Source organism: Cupressus sempervirens, chromosome 5, assembly GCF_028749045.1.
Source record: "Cupressus sempervirens isolate cs-2001-9-10 chromosome 5, ASM2874904v1, whole genome shotgun sequence".
NCBI classification, from domain to species: Eukaryota; Viridiplantae; Streptophyta; class Pinopsida; order Cupressales; family Cupressaceae; genus Cupressus; species Cupressus sempervirens.
Genome location: NC_143122.1, coordinates 433,416,285 through 433,434,256, shown reverse-complemented (window position 1 = coordinate 433,434,256; position 17,972 = coordinate 433,416,285).

Genomic DNA, 17,972 nt, shown 5'->3' with positions numbered 1-17,972 from the left:
AAGGCTTTTTAGGGCCATTACTAAGTTTGGGAAAAGACCTACAATTGAAGTGGGTGTATTTTCAGGAAATTTGAAACCAGATGAGTTGATCGGTTGGATCAATGAACTGGAAGAATACTTTGAGTATGAGGATATCAGGGACCCAGAAAGGGTTAAGTTTGCAAAGGCCAAACTAAAAGGCCATGCCAAAATCTGGTGGCAAGAGGTTCAATTGGAAAGAAATAGAAGAGGAAAGGAGAAGATCACAAGATGGGATCACATGGTGGACAAATTGAAGAAGCAGTTCATTCTTGTGGACTACGAGCTTGATTTGTTTAAGAAGATGCATGGGTTAAAGCAAGCAAGAAGATTAGTCCAAGAATATATAGAGGAATTTTACTAACTCTTGATTAGAGTGGGGCATGCAGAAGCAAATAAGGAGAAGGTTTCTCGTTATATCAGTGGGTTGCAATCTAGCATCTAGGAGGAATTAAGTCTGGTAAGAATGACCAGTGTTGAAGAGGCATACCAGTTTGCCCTATGAGTTGAAGAGAAGCTAAATAAAAGGTTTGAAGGAAGACAAAGAGGGTGCGGTAAAGGAGGAAGGGGAAGTGGTAGATCATCTGGAGGCCGCAATGAAACCCAAAAGAAAAATGAAGATGTGGGTACTAGCAGGAACCAAAGGAATGAGGGTTTCAACCACTCCCATGATCAAGACTTTGGAAACCAGAGAGGAAGAGGTAGAGGATGTGGACAAGGAAGAGGAGGCTTCGGTGGTACTTGTTTCCATTGCAATGAAGAAGGTCATCATGCCTTTGAATGCCATCAACAAGAAGGAAGGATAGATAGGAGAGCTGAGGGTCAAGCTAGGGTTGCTCATGTGGATGAGGATGCACAATCATCACATTCAGAGGATGCAAAAAGAGGAGAGACCTTGGTAAATGAAAGAGTCCTACTAAGTGGTGAGATTGAACTAGGATAACAGAGGAGTTTGTTCCATACCAGATGCAAGTGTGAGGATAAATGTTGTGACGTGATCATTTATGGTGGTAGCACTGATAACTTGGTATCAGAAGAGATGGTCTCTAAGCTGAAGCTCAAGAGGGAGAAACATCCCCAGCCCTATCGGATTGCTTGGGTAAAAGATGATCATAAGGTCTTGATAAGTGAACAATGTTTAGTGAAATTCAAAATTGGGATTTACCATGATGAAGTTCTCTACGATGTTATTTCGATGGATGTTTTCCATCTATTGTTGGGTAGACCATGTCAGTTTGATAGACATGCAGTAAATGATGGGCATGCAAACACATACTCTCTGACAAAGGATTGAGTTCACCACAAATTGAAGCCCATGAAAAAGGAAGGTGAAAAGGTATGTAGCAGTGCTAGGATTTGTCTTGTTGATGGAGGGAATTTTTTAGATGGCATGAAACATCAGCATATGTGCTATGCTTTGATTCCTAGGAAAGATAAAGAAGGTAGTAGTGAAATACCACTTGAAGCTTCAGATTTACTAGGGGAATTTGGAGATATCATCTCTGATAATGTTCCAGATGGATTGCCACTAGTAAGGAAAATTAGTCATCAGATAGATCTAATTCTAGGAGCTAGTTTTCCTAACAAGGCTGCTCACAGGATGACTCCTGCTGAAATAGAGGAGCTAAATAGATAGGTTCAGGAGCTATTGAGAAAGGGCTTGATTCAAGAGAGCCTGAGTCCATGTGCAATACTTGCAGTACTTGCACCAAAGAAGGATGGAGAGTGGAGGATGTGTACAGATTCTCGAGCTATAAATAGGATAACCATCAAGTACCAGTTTCCTTTGCCAAGGATGGATGATCTTATGGACTGCTTGAGTGGAGCTCAGTACTTCACAAAGATATATCTCAAGAGTGGCTATCATCAAATATGGATTCGAGAAGGAGATGAGTGGAAAACAACCTTCAAGACCAAGGAGGGTCTTTATGAGTAGTTAGTCATGCCCTTTGGATTGACGAACGCCCCAAGCACCTTCATGTAGCTCATGAATGAGGTACTTAAGAAGTTCTTGGGAAAAAAATTTATTGTCTATTTGGATGATATTTTAATTTTCAGCAAGACTTTGGAAGAACATTTACTGCATATTCGTAGTGTCCTTGAAAGGCTAAGGAAAGAGAAACTGTTAATTAATTTGAAGAAGTGTATCTTTGCAAAAAGGGAGTTAGTCTATTTGGGGTTTGTTATATCACCCGAAGGTCTCAAAATGGATCCAGAGAAGGTAAAAGCCATCTTGGAATGGCCTACTCCAAGGTCTGCTACTGAGGTAAGATCATTTCATGGTCTGGTTAGTTTTTACAGGAAGTTTATTAAGAATTTTAGTGGCATATGTGCACCCCTAACTGATATAATAAGAGGGGATAGAAAAGAGTTCAAATGGACTGCAGCAGCTGCGAGAAGTTTTGAATTGCTGAAGAAGAAGGTGATAGAACAGCCTGTGTTGGCACTTCCAAATTTTAGAAAAGTGTTCCAGGTGGATTTTGATGCTAGTGGTAGTGCTATTGGGGCTATATTAAGCCAAGAAGGTAAGCCTATTGCATATTTTAGTGAAAAATTGAATGATGCAAAGAAGAAGTATTATGTTTATGATCAAGAGTTCTATGCAATAGTTCAGGCCTTAAAGAAATGGAGGCATTATTTATTGCCAAAAGAATTTTTTTTGTATACTGATCATCAAGCATTACAGTACCTAAATAGCCAAGGTAAATTGAATCAAAGGCATATGAAGTGGGTAGAATTCTTGCAGAGTTATACATTTGTGTTAAAGCATAGAAGTGGAAAATCTAACAGAGTTGCAGATGCACTAAGTAGGAGATAGTTGTTGCTTACAATAATGCAGGTTGAAGTAGTTGGGTTTGATGAAATCAAGAATTTGTACCTCGAGGATCCTAATTTTGCTGAAGCATGGAAAGCTTGTAAAGAACCTGTTGTTGTAGATAGAACCAAGTGGTTAGACTATTTGATTCAACATGGCATGTTGTTCAAGGGTAGTCAATTGTGCATTCCAAAGAGTTCCATGAGGGAAAATCTGATTAAGGAGAAACATAGTGGAGGGATGGCAGGACATTTTGGTCAAGATAAGACCATTTCCATTCTTAGAGAACATTATTTTTCGCCTCAAATTTCACAGGATGTGAAAACTTTTGTACAGAGTTGCCAGGTTTTTCAAGTTGCCAAGGGGTTTAGTCACAATACTGGCCTATATCAACCACTGCCTGTTACATCAAGGCCATGGGAGGACATAAGTATAGATTTTGTTCTTGGATTGCCAAGGACACAAAGGGGTAATGACTCAGTATTCGTGGTGGTTGATAGGTTCTCCAAAATGACACATTTCATTCCATGCCACAAAACTCATGATGTTGTCCATATTGCAGATTTTTTTTTCAAAGAGGTGGTAAGACTACATGGACTTCCAAGGAGTATAGTTTCTGATAGAGATACTAAATTTGTGGGGTATTTCGCAAGGACATTGTGGAAAAAGTTGAGAACAAACTTGAAATTCAGTTCCACGCATCACCCACAAATTGACGGCCAAACAGAAGTGGTAAACAGAAGTCTGGGCAATTTGCTGAGATGTTTAGTTGGGGATAAGACCAAGGGATGGGATTTGATTCTACCACAAGCAGAGTTTGCTTACAATAACTCTATAAATAGGAGTACTGAAAAATCACCATTCCAAATTGTATATGGGAATAGCCCAAGGACTGCACCAAAATTGAGGAAGATAGAGCAAGGGGAGAGGACAAGTGCTAAAGCGAAAGAATTTGCTGAACATATCAAGCATCTACATGAGGAGGTTCAGGCACACATTACCAAGATGAATCAAGAGTATACAGCTAGGGTTGATCAAAGGAGAAGACATAAGGACCAAGTAGGGGATCTAGTCATGGTGCACTTATGAAAAGAAAGATTTCCAACTGGTACTTGCAACAAGCTAAAAATGAAGAAATTTGGCCCCTGCAAAATTTTGAAGAAACATGACTCAGGAAATACATATGAGGTGGAGCTACCAGATGGTATTCACATTTCTCCCATTTTCAACGTTGCAGATTTAACAGAGTATCATGATGATGGTGCAGATGAGGAGCTGGTGTTAGAGCCATGTCCAATTCCTACTTCTAAGAAGGAGGAGATAGAAGACATTCTAGATCATCATGTGGGTAGGAGTACCAAAAATATGTAGTATGAAGAGTATTTGGTCAAATGGAAAGGATGATCGATTGAGGACTCAACTTGGATTTCAGCAGCTGAGGTTTCCCATTTGGGATTTCCTCTACCATTCATAAAGTGATAGGGTCACTTTTCAATCTACCTTGGGTGTCTGATGTAGGAGCATCCAGAGGTATAAGGGCAATCCTGTGTCACCCAAAAAATATACTTAGACTTAGTTTCTGTTTCATGTGTTTTCATTTTTGGACACCCATTTGGGTCAAATAAAGGTTCCAACTCTCACAGTTCCACTATCAGTGTGCTAGAAAATCCCAAAAAAATAGGAGCATGTAATTGGGCCATCATTTTGGTAAACTAGAAGGTGTGAATTGGCTAGATGAATGTAATTGTGATTTAGAACATTCCAGAAAAAGAATCAAGTCAAAAGGCCCCACGGTTTGAAAGTTATTGCAGTTTTTTGGGTTTTGGAGACCTCCTAAGAATGCTTCAAAGTCAAGTTAGGGGCATTAAATGACCTCAAAAAGGGCCAAAAAATGGGGGATGAGTGAAGCTTTCCATAGGGCTATAGAGCGCTTTGAGAGCTTTCCAAAAATGTAAACGGTTCGTCAATCGGAGCTATGGTTCAAAAGTTATGCCTCTCGAAAGTTCGGTTACTATTTCTGGATTCTTCTAGATTTGCGCCAACTTCTAACGTAGCTTCTAGAGCCTTCTATTTGGTTGGTGGATGCCTACTAGTATGTTCTAGAATGTATTCCTAGTCCTTAACCCTTCGGGGTCTTTTTAAGGAGATTCCTGGCATTGTAAAAGGCAGTTCGGAGTGGAGTTTGAGAGGAGGTACTGAAAGGAGAAATTATCTCCACATTTATGCTATTGTAAGCCCTTAGGGCATGTTTTGAAGTTTATTTTCTCTAAACTGAATGTACTAGCTTATTTTTCAGTTAATACAATTTCCCTTTTCTATTGTGTCCAGTCTGTTCTTGGGTTGTGTCCCCATCATTTACAGAGAAAAGTAAGCAGATAGAGTTCCTAAGAAGTAGTTTTTGATGAATGGATTGTATCTCCTAATACATATGGAATCATAACATGTGAGGTTAGATAGTAATAGAATAAAATTTGATGATGATGTTAGTGAATGTGCAATGTCTAAGGTTGCACATGTGAGAAGTTGTAAAGACTGGGAGCTAACAATGTTATATAATTATAAAATGATTAATTATCTTAAAGAGATCATATTATAATTAACTGGGAAAGCCTCAAGGCCAAGTCAAGGAATTTTTTTGAGGACATGGTATAAAAGAAGGCTATTTTCCTTTTGGTAAAGCATGAATAATGTGGATGAAGTGTGAAGTGTGTGACAAGAGGAGAGTATTTGGTAAAAATAAGTGATCCAAGGGATTATTGGATGCAAAGTTGGTGATCTGGTATCAAGATTAGAAGAGGAAATCTAGTTGATAGGATAGATAAAGTACAATTATAGTTCATTTATATTATTGTACAAGTAATAATACAAATATTAGTTGGATAGTGAGTTCAGTGATCTTACCCCTGAAGATGTTTGGACAGTGGGTCCATCTACCTTCTACAACTCCTAATAGGGTTGGAATATCCTAACAGGGATTCAAAGTTTCCTAATAAGGACTGATATGTTCTAAATTTATATTCATCCTCTAACAAGGAAATTTATATTAATACATCATTTTGTGGGTACCATCCCCATCGATGTTTTCCCTCTAATCAAGGGTTTCCCTAGTTACCATATCTAGTGTTATTGTATGTTAGTATCTTGTTATAGTTGTTAGTTATTGTTCACATGCATAAGGATAAATAAGGCTGATAATTACTATAATACTTATATAACTGATTCACCCCCCCCCTCTCTAAGTTATACTAGTGGACTTTACTTTCTAATATAACCTTTCTTGAAACCCTTGTCTGTAAGGATTTTGTATGTAAATGTATTTTAGATCATGAAATGAGAATGTAGGGTATCTCTACTCTTTGTTGTGGATCTACCATAATACCACCATGGTGCCATGGATATAAAATTTCACCAATGGAGAAGATGATGAATGCTTTAATGTAGATCTTCTCCCTTAATGACCAACAATAAGCTAGATCTTGAAGAGGAAATCTTCACAAAGGATTCTTCAATGCTAGATAGAAATATCCTTGCTTAAATGCTTGAAAATATCAAATATTTGAACTCCTTGAATGAAAAAGGAATAAATATTCACTTGAGAGCAATAACTTGGATCACTTGAGTTCTTGAATGAATGACATATGAAAATGAAGCCTCCAAGTTTTCTTATATATGAGTTTTCAGCTGGCAAACAATCCCAACTGGCTAGAGAATAGAAAAAAGATAATTAAACCCTCGAGGCCTTTCGGGCCCTAAGACCTAAAACCTCTAAGGACTAGGTCAACTTGGGTCAACCTAGTCCTAGACTAGGTCAACCTAGGTTGACCTAGTCTAGAATAAGTCAACCTAAGTCTACCAAATCTTGGAGATCAGGTCTGGGAAGCCATAGAGAAAAGAGGAAAATACCAAAAGGAATAATGTGGAAAGAGGGAGAAGAGAAGAGAAAAGGGAATTGAGCATAGATATATCCATGGTCTGAAGAGGGAGCTAAAAGGTCTTAAATGAAAAGTGCATCCATTTTAATATGGTACAATATCAACACTTAACTTTTGAGAAATAAAACATATTTTTATTTGAGGGACAAAGGACAAGACCAACTTGAAATACCAAGGGAATAGATAAAGGTATAGCTCCTTTTAAGACCCCAACACCAATGGTAGTTCATGTATGATACTTAAATCCCAAAAAATGATTGTAGTGAAATGATAAAGATGGGAAATTTTAAAAATGTGATCAATTTTAACCCAAACTAGTTTTACCATGGGGTGGAAAATGGGGAAACAAACAATCAAATAGAAAATAAGGACATACAAAAAATATAGATCTATGATGTAAGAGATATGCAATAGAAGATATATGGGAAGTATTTATTGATATATTACTTATCTATATTCCAAATAACTATTACAATATAATAGGTACTAGAATATATTCAATGTATTGTATTTTTATCTATTTGTATTTGTTTTATTTGTTTTGTAGCTTATCACATATTTATGCATCTCTTTGTATGTCACTCTAGGGAAATCAACACAACACATAATTAAACTTAGACCATTTATTTTTATTTTATGGTTAATTTTTATTTTTTATGGGAAACCTAGTTCATACTAGATGAGGATAGAATTTTGAATAGTATAACTATTGAAATGAGTGAGACTAAAAGGTAAAATAATTAAATTTTTCTAAAATAAATTGTGGTGAGGAGTAGTGAAATATCCCAATCTTAGGGCTTAGGAGGGATTGAACTCCTAGAGGGTAATACTAAAACTAGGGAATTAAAAAAGTATTTGATTAATATAAAACATCTAGTTAGGATATGGATAGATGGATAAACAAATTAATAAATATCCAAACTAAAACACAAATGTAAAGGAGAAAGATAATTTTAAATCAAGATGGCTTATAAGGCACGGACCTTAAGGAGGTTAAAATAAACTTGAGATATAGAGAAGAATCATTCCTAGAGGATTAAGAGTCAAGGAAAGATTTGATAAGTACACCATTAGGACTACAACCAATAACCTATAATTATTTGAGTAAATCTATCATCAAGTTAAACAGTGACTTTAAAGGAATATAGAAAATCAAATAAGTGAGATTGGAAAGTGCCAGATAATGGATCCTTATTGAGGAAAGAACCATGGGGCTATAATTAATTAGATGGAAATAATAAACTCTTCCTATTATCTACATCATCTACACAATATTTGGTAAAGATAATTCACGAATAAGGTTCATGACAAAAAAAAATTCTTCCAATCAAAGTCCAAATCCAAATAAAACTCAATCTCATAATCTTAATAAATATAACAAAACAATTTAGAGTGTTAGAACTCTAAATAAGTGATAGCATATACCTTTAACTCTATCTTATAGTGTAAATTTGACAATGTCAATTTGATAATGTGACATTTCTCTAACTTACAATCATATAGACTCTATCTTAAGCATCCAATATATAAACCAAGACAAGGAAAGATACATCAAATAATATCCATTAACATGGGTCAAAAAAAGGAAATTAGCTTGGACTTCCAAATTCTAGTACTCACTCTCATGAGTACACATTCTTAGAGTACTAAAGGTCCAAACATATCCACTCTAATTTGGTTTATTGAAAAATCTTAGGATGTCCTTAAGCACAATTTCATTAAGAATCAAACTATGTTCCTTTATTACATTATGTAACCATCCACTTGCATATTATTATATGATCAATTTCATTTGTTATAGATTATTTTACTTGTCTTACAATATTATATATTATTTATTCACTTGTAATAGAAAAAATTCCAAGTGGTGTAGTGTTTTTTGAGGCAATCTAAGTAGTTTAATATTTTAGAAACTCCAAGTTTTCTTCCAAGTAGGGTGTCATATTCTATAAAGGTCCAAAATTTTTTATTAAGGAAAAACAAAATTTTGATGGGGCCCTAATGACTAGTAAAACTAGATTTGGAGGGGAGCCTATAATCCCACTAAGATAAGATGTTGCAACAAAGAAAAAATTTGTGGAACACTAGTCCAAATCCATCTCAAATATGAAAGAAAAACAACAACAATAATAATACATATGAACCAAAGCACCAATTTCTCAAAATATCCTTATAATATCTCAAATCCTTACAATTAAGATCAAACCTATTTAGCAAAGAGATCCATAGTGTTTTTATGCTCACTAGATCATAATTTTTGGGTTTTAATATGGATCTCAAAACCATAATTCTAACTTACCACAAAAGATTAATTATTGGAGAAGAAAACATCCTTCCAAAAAGGATTCACAAGACACCCCAAATAATAACTACCATCCTCAATATTTAAGACAAAGGAAATCCCACTAAAGCTTAAAAGCCTACTTAACCAAAGAAACTAAAGAAATAACAATATTTTTTTAGAAAAAAAAATGGGCTTCTTATTATATTTGCAAATGAGGAATTATAGAATTCAGAATTACAATATGCTAACTCACATGGGTGCCTTCATTACAATAATATGTAAGACAAAGCTATGAACTATCACCCAGACTTGTCCCAAACAATGTATAGCCATTTCTTAAATAGGAAATTTGGTACCACTTGAGAAGGTTTTAGACACTCAAACTTAATACTTAGAGCTGGCATACCCTAACAATACATATAGAGTTAGCCAAATACACTTTTGACATTTATTTTTGGATTTTTGGTTTACCCAACTTTGAAAGGCCATAACTTTCAAACTGTTGCTCTAATTGGCTATTATAACCACATTTTGAAATCCTCAGCTTTTGATTTACAGGCTCGAAGCAATGCAAATTCCCATCCCTTGATTTTCTAGGCCTCATCCAAGCATGTTTAGGCCTTAAATGGTGAGCCTAACGTTTTTATACCAAAATTACACACCAAAAATCTATAATAAATCCATGAATACTTACGATATGACACTAAGCCTCAACTGGTAGGCTGATATATCCAAGATGAGCATCCATTTCTGAAATTAGGACATTCTAAGCTCATATGACTCACTTACTAAATAGAAATCCTCCATAAAAAAAAAATATTCATTAAAACAACCTTTATTCAAAAAACAAAAATGAAATATTTTTGGGTGATGCAAGATTTCTCTTATACTCAAGATGCTCCTGCATCAGACACCTAGGATAATTTGAAAAATGGCCCCATCATGTCTCAAGTATTTAGAGGAAAATCACTATGGTTAAACTCCTCCATTGCTAGCCATGATGAATCTTATATTGGAACTCCCTTTTCATTTATTAAGTATTCTTCATAAGTTGTTTTCCTCGTACTTTTTCCTACACAACTGTCCAGTATCTCCTCAATCTCCTTTCTAGCTGAACTAGATGTTGGAATACCTCCACTACACTTTTGCAATTTCATCTCCATCACCTCCTTCATAATAATCTATCAAAAAGGAAATGTTAATTACTAGTGAAATATTCAATTCAATAAGAAACTCCAATTTATCGGCATTTCCAAAATCATTCATTTTCACTATCTTGCATAGTTCAAACTTCTTTGTTTTTAGCTTATTATACACACCCACTAGAAAACACTTCTTTCTCAAATGAACCATGACTTCATCTCCAATATAAAATCCCTATACCTCCTTTTCACATCTTCATTATCCTTGTACTGTGTATTCATCTTTGTAATGTGCTTTCTCATCTCCTCATGGATATTCTTCAAATGTTCAACAAATTATTTACTTCAGCACTGCTTATCTCTCCTTTATGCAACTACCTCAATTCAAAAGCATTTTTAGGGCTGCCCCCATATACAATATGGAGTTGTGGTTTATGATTACTCATGTTGATAGAATTATTATGTGCAAATTGTGCCTATGGTAAAATCATATCCCAACCCTTTGGTTTATCTCCAACCAAGCATCTCAACAAGTTTTTTGAACTCTGATTGATAACTTTTACCTATCCATCAATCTATGGATAATTTGATCAACTAAACTTCAAATATTCCTTTAGTTTCTTCCACAATGTATGCTAGAAATACCCAACAAATTTGGTATCTCAATCTGAAACTATACTCTTTGAAAAACCATGTAGTCTCACCACTTCTCTGAAAAATAGCTATATCATGTGAACATCATCTCTAGTCTTCTTGCAGGAAATGAAATATGTAATCTTTGAAAACATATCAACCACCACAAAAAAATAATCACACCCTCAATGGTTTCTTGGTAATCCAAGAATGAAATCCATGCTAACATCGTCCCATGGATTCTCTAGTATAGGTAATGGATAACACAACCTCTTATTCTACTTGAACCTTTTCCCATTTGACATACTCTACAACTCTGTACAAAATTCTTGACATCTTGTTGCAACTATGGCTAATAAGAGTTTTCAACAACCAAAGAAATTCTTGTATCTCCACCAAAGTCTCCAACCAATCCTCCACTATTCTTATCCTTGATGATATTCTCTCTCATTGAACTTCTTAGAATGCCTAATTTTCTTCCTTTGAACAACATACCATCTTGGTCCTATCAAGTATAATAGGTTGTGTGCAAGTCTTCCATGCTTCACCAAAATTAGGATCCTTTAGATACAAATTACTGAGTTCTTTGAACCTAGCCACCTCAATCTACATTGCTTTTAGCAAAACTCATCTTCTACTAAGAGCATCTACAACTCCATTAGACTTGTAATGCCCCTCCTAGAGATTCTTGGAAAAAAGGATACATATAAGCCAAGATAATAAAAAAATTCAAACAAGTATGGATACACACAACATACAACATATGAGGATCACAAAGCTCAGAATGCAAGACCAACCAAACATCCTGACAGCAACAGTTCTCTAAATGCTACTACTGACCAAAATGATTGACTACAGAAGACGCACAACTAAATTCAAATCAAAAAATTTTGAATTTAAAATGTAATTCTAAAGGATTGAAGTGCACCTAAGAGGGTAGCCAAATCACTTTCAAAAAAGTCTGGGTCAAACCAAAAAGTGCCCGTTGTCTACCCAAATAGGCTTTTGCAAATACTAGGTGATACTTTCTAGTATTGTATGACCTTTATCAAGAAGGGGGGCAACACTTTAAGGGTTTGAGCAAAACTCCTCAAAAGGGTGTGCAATACTTTACAAGTATCGCATGACACTTATTCAAAGGGGATGCAATACTGGAAAATATCATACAACATTTCCCTAAGAGATGTGTGATACAATCAAGGATCACATGATAGATCTCTTTTGGGCATGCAACACTTTATAGTATCACCCTATGCTAATACATGGTCACCCAAGAAACACATAAAATTCTCCAAGGATAAGCTAAAGAGGTAAACAAAGTTTAGAACCTCCATAATAGGGAGTACCAGATCCACAATTTAAGGCATGAATACTAAACACAATACTAAAAGATAGAAATTGCATTTAATCATCTAACCAATCAATTAAGGGAAAGTACAAAAGAAAACATCACACTAAATAGAACAACCAAACTAAGTATGTGGTTCCTCCCAACCATAATAGCATCATAAAATTATTGTGGGCCCTAGCCATCTCCCACATGTAACACCCCAAACTACCGACTAGATCGTCGGTGTTATGTTATGAGGATGTCACTACTAAAACGTGCTACAACATAAGTATAAGGAAATCTAACATGCTAGAAGTAAAGCATAAGATATTCCTACAAATTAATTCATCATCTACATATGCTAAACATCATAATAAAGGAAATGCATCAATACTAACATTATCTAAACATGATATACAAGCATTCTAATGAAAGCATAAATCACAAGAAAGCATACTCTAAAACTCAAGGTGCCCAATGAAAACATCTAACATGGTCACACTAGGGAAATAGACCATCTCTATACACCAATCCCCAGTAGTGGTATAGGTAGTTATGCCTCCCAACCACATGGAACCCATAGTCCCACTCCCACCAAGTTGATGAAGATAATAATCCAACCACAAACTTACATAAAGAAAATGTCCATAGCTAACACTCACATCAGACAATATGATGCTTGAAACCAAGAACCTATACAATGCATAAACTATAAGTCCTGGTTAGACACTTAATGGGCTACTAAGTAGGGGTTGACATCATGGAGAGTTACTTAGAATTGACAAGCCCAAGCTAGTATTGGTAGCTCTCTACTTCCCAATGGAAGGAGCACATCTCGAATCCTTTTTATTATCTTTAAGTTTTATTACCACCTAATGTTTTATTTAGTTATCACCTGTTTAAAAAAATTTTGCATGCCAACCCTCAAGAAATAGACATTTGGCTATGGAGATAGAAGCCCCCTCCATGTGCTACCCTACCCTACCCATGCTCATCCAAAAATGAGTGCCCTTAGGCATGCAAATTGCCAACCCAACCCCAATGATCATAACTTCTAGAAGTACGACAAAAGATCAAGCCTCACAAGTCACTTGATAGATGTATGTGTATGTACTCATGTGTGGTGCTCCACCATCACAAAGATCATAACATGAGGACTGGATGAGAATACGATGTAAAAATACACTCAACTAAAAATAGACGTGGGAGGAAAGATGTGACATGTATCCTAATGCAACAATAATAGTGAAACAATGGTCTGATTGACATCCAAATGAATCGTCTAGGTCTATGACTAACATTATGCCAAAAACACTTAAGAAAATAGGGTGGCATATAGAATGAGGTAAAAACCCCAAAAACTGGAAAAAAATTAAAATTAAAACCCATTTGGTCTTCGGGTACAAAAACCCCAAAAATCCAATAATATTTGAGTTCAAACACTGTATGCAAAAACAACTAGCATAACAATGTAAAACCCTAAACCCCCATCCCAAAAATAGGTAAGATGTTCATACCTAACCAACTAGGTAGAACCAACAAATAGAAATAAAGGGGAACACTAGTCCTTAGGCTCCTAACAAACTACTACCAGAAACAAAAGTAGAAACAAGAAAATGGGAAAACCCTACCTAACAACAAAAGGAGCAAAAACTAAAATCAACCTGATAAAATAAATAACTTACTAATACTTTCAAAAGTGATGACAAAGCAAGGTCTCCCTAAGATGGATCCAACAAGACTAACCTTGCAAAGATCCCATGTGTTGGAAATATAGATGGAGTAATTGAGAGGGGGGGTGAATCAGCTACCACAAAAAAAAAATCCATAGATCCCTTAGATGTCTTAAAACTTAGTTACTGTTATCACTCAGTAGCCACACAAAAAAATGTTGTAACTTAGTACATTAATTTGTTACTAATCTTTAAGACACAATTATTAACATGCATGCAAAAGAAAATAATATGAACACAAGAGACACCAGATTTAACGTGGAAACCCAATATGGGAAAAACCACCAAGTAACTAGCTACAATTTTTCACTCTTCTGAAGTGAGCCCTATTAGGAGCCAACCCTATTAAAGGTTACAAAACACATTATTAGGTGTGACCTTGTTAGACAATTTAATCACCCTTCTAGGAGTGGCCTTGCTAGAGGTCTTTAGAACAATTCAATAAAACTGTCCACCTTGTTAGAGGATTTACACAATGGCTATTAGACCAACTCTATTAAGAGATTTAGGAATTATTGCCACAATGGTGAGAAAATAATAATAAGTGACCTAAATGAGATGCAACTGAACTTTGCTATTATAGATCTTTGTTCTACTTTAGTAGATCCTCACTGATTGCATACGTCTCAACTACTCCTCAAGGATATCTGATCCTTCTTCAAAATTCGCTCACACCTTCCTCTTCACACAATCAACTCACTTGCATACTCACTCATTCATACATCCATTCATACTTCAAAATTCACAACTTGACCTTTTATTTATACACTACAAGTTGTTAAGTTGGCTCATTTATAAGTTATATTTACCAATAAACAATAAATCAGTTGGCTACAAACATTACATGAAACAATTAAACTTTATTTCTCAAAAAAATGAAATCCTTCATTGGCCAACCCAGCTTGGTAAACATTGTTTTTAGAAATGATTTCCAGTGTTAACCAAGTAAAGCTCGATAAACACTACAAACTCTACAGAAAACCTTTGGAGATCGAGTGAACTTGGTAAGAACTAATTTTCCTTCACTAACCTTGTGAGCTTGGTAGAAATTAATTTCCCTTCACTAACCTTACTAGCTTTGTAGAGACTGCTTTCAGTCACAGAAGCCTTTAGCACCTGAGAGAGCTTGGTAGAAACTATTTCCACAATGTAATATACAAGAACTCTCGGTAGACTCTGTCTTTTTCTTTGTTGACTAGCTAAGCTCAGTAGACTTTGTCTGATGACTAATATGACATTTATGTAACATCAAAGACAACACAATTGATTAATTGTATCCAACAATCTCCCTCTTTGGCATTGATGGCAACACAACATGTCATAGAAGAATGAAATTTGAAAGCATGTCTTTTTCTGATAAAATGTTTCTTCCTCTCACATTTCATTCCATAAACTTCTCAAATACAACAATCCCCCTCTATGAAGGAATTGCATAGCTTATTTTCAAACATCAAAGTCTTCATAAAAAAATTCAAATTTTAGAAAGATATGATAGTATACTCTTTCTCTTTGACAACACATGCCAAAGAGAACACAAATCAAATGAATAGCAATGTACCTTACGTACTAATTCATATACAATATTTCCATTATTATACTACATCAACTAAAAGATCTTCAACTTGATACATGTTGATGCATCACTAAAACTTCATTTTAGTGAGCTTCAGATAGGGGAATGACCCCTAATTTACCTCTTAGATAAAAGAATGCATCCTTAGGTAAAGGCTTGGTAAATATGTTAACAATTTGTTCTTTTGTATGGACATATTCCAATCTAATCTCCTTATCCTGCACCAATTCTTTGACAAAGTGATACTTTATTGCAATGTGCTTGGATTTTGAATGCATCACTGGATTTTTAGATATGTTAATTGCACTTGTATTGTCACAAAACATAACGACAAGTTCTTTGATTTCCTCCTTCATGCCTTCCAACAACTGTTTGAACCAAACAATATTAGAGCAATTTACTATTGCTACAACATACTCTACTTCTACTATGGATTGGGATGTACAATTTTTCTTTTTACTTGTCCAAGAAACCAACCTCTTTCCAAGAAAGAAACCTCCTCCACTTGTAATATTTCTATCATCAATGTTTCCTACCCAATTTGCATCAATAAACACTTTCAAATCTAAATTACCTCCAAATTTGTACCATAATCCATAATCTTCAATTCCTTTCAAATATCTCATGATCCTTTTGATTGCCACCATGTGATTTTTTCTTGATTTTGATGAAAATCTTGCTACAATACTAACTACAAGAGCAATATCTAGCCTTATATGAACTACATACTACAACTTTCCAATCATAGATCTATACAATGTCTAATCTAATTCCTTTGATTCATCATCCTTCGTGAGTTTCAATCTAGTACACATAGGAGTCCCAACTAGTTTACAATCTTCTATACCAAAAAACTTCAATATCTCTTTGATATATTTGGACTAAGTGATGTAGATACCATTCTTACTCTGTTGAATTTGAAGACCAATAGAGAATTTGATCTCTCCAAACATTGCCATCTCAAATTCCTTGTTCATTCGCTAATTCTTTGCATAGGTCATCATTTCCTATGAACAAAGTATCATCCACAAATATTTCTACCAAAACAATCTTATTATCTGGTCCTTTCTTGATATATAAGCTATTGTTATCATTAGTTCTCTAAAAACCAATCTAAATAAGATGGTTATGTAATCTTTCATACCATGCTCTAGGTGCTTGTTTTAGACCATATAATGCTTTATGTAATTTGTAGACCATGTCCTTCTTATCTGGATCAACAAAACCTTCAGGCTACTCAATGTAAACTTCTTCAACTAGTATACCATTGAGAAATGCTGACTTGACATCCATCTAATAAACCTTAAATCCTTTGTATGCAGCATATGCAAGTAGGTTCATAACACCTTCCAACCTTGCAATAGAAGCAAAAGTCTCTCCATAGTCTATTCCTTCCTCTTGAGAGTATCTTTTGCATACTAGTCTAGCTTTATTTCTTGACACCTTACCATCTTCATTCAACTTATTTCTGAATACCCACTTAGTTCCAGTCACATTTTTATCTTTAGGCCTGGGTACAAGAGTCTATGTTTTGTTTTTCTCTATCTGTGCTATCTCTTCATTCATAGCCTCAATCCAACTTTCATTTCCTAATGCATCTTTGACACTTCTAGGTTCAAAATTAGCAAGTAAACAAGTACCTTTCAACTTACTTCTTGTCATAGTACCTTCAGATTTGTCTCCAATGATCTGATCTGGTGCATGATGTCTCCTGACATACTTGGCTAATACAAGTTCCTTGTCTTTTGAATGAATTATGCTATTATTCTCTTGCACCTCAATTTTAGGTTTTGGTTGTTCTATCTATTACTTGAGTCCTTTAGACTCGATATACATTGGCTTAGTAGCATTAGAATGTGACTCAGGTTCTTATAGCTTGGTTTAAATTTTTTGCAACTTGGTTACCGAAGACTTGAGAGTAGAAGATTCCTAATTGACAGGTGTTTCTGGCACTATATTAGGTTCAATGAAAACAAATCTCCTATAGTCTTCTGGTTCCCTTTTTCTTTCTTCTTTAGTTCTTTCTGCAAACTCATCAACTTTCACATGTGCACTTTCTATGACTTTGTGAGTAGACAAATTCAAACATCTATATGCTTTACTCTTCCAAGAATATCCCAAAAATATTCCTTCATCACACTTCACATCAAATTCAACTTTTCTAGATTCTTTCAAAATGTAACATTTGCTTCCAAATACTTTTAGGTAGCTTATATTGGGTTTATAGCCATACCACAACTCATAGGTGGTTTTGAATGAGTCCTTTAGCTATACTCAATTCAAGGTATGAATTGAAGTATTTATAGCTTCCTTCCAGTATTTGATAGCAATATTCTTTTCAATGATTAAAGTTCTTGCATAGTCCATGATAGATCTATTCCCCCTTTCAACTATTCCATTTTTCTCGAGAGTTCTAGGGGTTGATACCTATCTTTTGATCCCTCTTTCAATGCAAAGTTTATTGAACTCATGGGAGATGAATTCGCCACCTCTGTTTGACCTCAAACATTTT